At 33.9% G+C, this 1,976-nt stretch overlaps 1 long non-coding RNA gene across 1 annotated transcript; it reads left to right on the top strand.

The window, feature by feature from the left end:
- Positions 1–965: 965 nt before the first annotated feature.
- Positions 966–1,511, top strand: LOC141717366 (uncharacterized). Its single transcript, XR_012573608.1, has 3 exons — positions 966–1,040; positions 1,138–1,243; positions 1,363–1,511. It is a non-coding gene; the product is annotated as an uncharacterized LOC141717366 (long non-coding RNA).
- Positions 1,512–1,976: the final 465 nt, after the last annotated feature.

Raw genomic sequence — 1,976 nt, 5'->3', positions numbered from 1 at the left:
TATTAAAAAATATGAAATTCATCTTGCAGGTCAGGATTAGAAAAATTCGGTAAAAGTACCCATCCCGACAATGAGACTCGTTCCCGATTTACAAGATAAATTTTAAAATGATTTTTTAGAAGATCCAGCGGTACGGATGTTAAGATATATCAAATTTAGTCATATGAAAAAAATTTGTTAAAAAAATTGAAATCCATCTTGGATGCCAAGATTAGAAAAATCCGGTAAAAGTACCCCTCCCGGACAACGAGACCTCGTTCCCGATTTACAAGATTAATATTTAAAATTATTTTTTTCGACGATCCAACCGTATGGATTTTAAGATATATCTATTTAGGCATATTAAATGTATCTTGCGCGATATAAATAGAAAAACTAATAAATGTACTACTCAACAACACGAGATTTATAGGCGATTGATAAAATAATTTTTTAATATGTGTCTTCTATAATTCAACTGTACAAATATATTGACATTAGTTTATTTATAAAAATAATTAAAAATTTTGAAATTTATATTCCCTTGAATTTGATCTTAATTAAATGAAAAAAATACTATTTAAAATTTACTACTATAATTTTGATTTTTAATAATATCAAACCAATATTTTGGTTCCCTCCATCGGTCAATCATTTCCCCCCTTCACAAAATTTGGTTCCCCCCTTTAACTCCCCTTTTACTTTCAACTCAGACCTTATCTAACTTATAGCTTCCATTTACCTTTTCTTCTCAAATCAGTCTCCGACTTTATTCTTGATTAATAATTTTTCATCTTCTTTGTTGTTTCTCTGTTGGCTAACTCTGTCTATCCCTCTCTCTCTCTTCTATCTCTCTCTCCAATTGAAACATAATGATTTTGGGTTTCTGTAGTGCTAATAGCATATGAGGGCAAAGTTTAAACTGAAGAACTGAGAAAGAATTCAACTCTAACAGCTCTCGAGAGTGAAGATCTAATAGCTCGCATTCTCCCCTCACTCTGTTCAAATTCATAGGTTTGAAGAGCAAAGAATTACACGTTGGAGTGTAAAGATGGAATTGAGTAAGTTTTAAAAACCAAGTTTTTCAATTGGGGTTTGAATTTAAAACCCTATTTTTTAATTAGTTGAGGCTTTGATTTTTTAATTACTTTTAAGTAGTTGAGGATGTGGTTCAAGTAGAAGAAAAAGGGTGCCTCTGCTCCTCTTCCTGTTTCTATCATCGCTAAAGTCGATCTTTATAAGTTCGATCCGTGGGAATTTCCAGGTGATTTATAAATATGTGATTATTTGTGTACAAGGTGATAATCATTTAATTATGAGGATGACGTGTTATGTTATTATATTGGAGATTGTTGATGATGTGTTCTGGTTTGAAAAATGCAGCAAAGGCTTCGTTCGGGGAGCAGGAATGGTACTTTTTCAGTCCAAGGTATCGAAAGTACCCTAATGGCGCCTGGCCAAATCGTGAAGCAATTTCAGGGTATTGGAAGGCCACTGGAGTTGATTAGCCAGTGCTCACAACCAGTATCACCGGAGGATCTCAGAAGGTAGGTGTTAAGAAGGCACTTATTTTTTATGGCGGAAAGCCACCAAAAGGGATTAAAACCAATTGGATCATGTATTGGAGTTATATAGACTAGCCAAGAAAAAAAATCAAAAACTAGTGTTGTGTGGACATTCACCTCGGTGGAGCTGTAAGTTCGACTAGTTTTCTTTTTTCTATAGTTTATATTAATAGTTAAGCGTTTTAAGAATATGTGTTTCACTGTCCAGGTTGTTGTTTGGCTGCACTAACTATTTTAAGGGTCATTGCAGGAAATAAGGGTTACGATTAGTGCATATTTGCGAGGAGCCAACAATATATTATATATTATCTGGATCTGTTTCTGCCCTTTTTGTTGGGGGATTTGCAACACTGGAAATACAAAGTGAACTCCTGTTGCATTTTCCCTATTTTGTCTCTAAAGAAGTGAACTCCTGTTGCATTCCATGTTTGA

This window comes from Apium graveolens, chromosome 4, assembly GCF_009905375.1.
Source record: "Apium graveolens cultivar Ventura chromosome 4, ASM990537v1, whole genome shotgun sequence".
Lineage (NCBI taxonomy): Eukaryota > Viridiplantae > Streptophyta > Magnoliopsida > Apiales > Apiaceae > Apium > Apium graveolens.
This window is presented reverse-complemented; position numbering and strand designations above follow the sequence as displayed.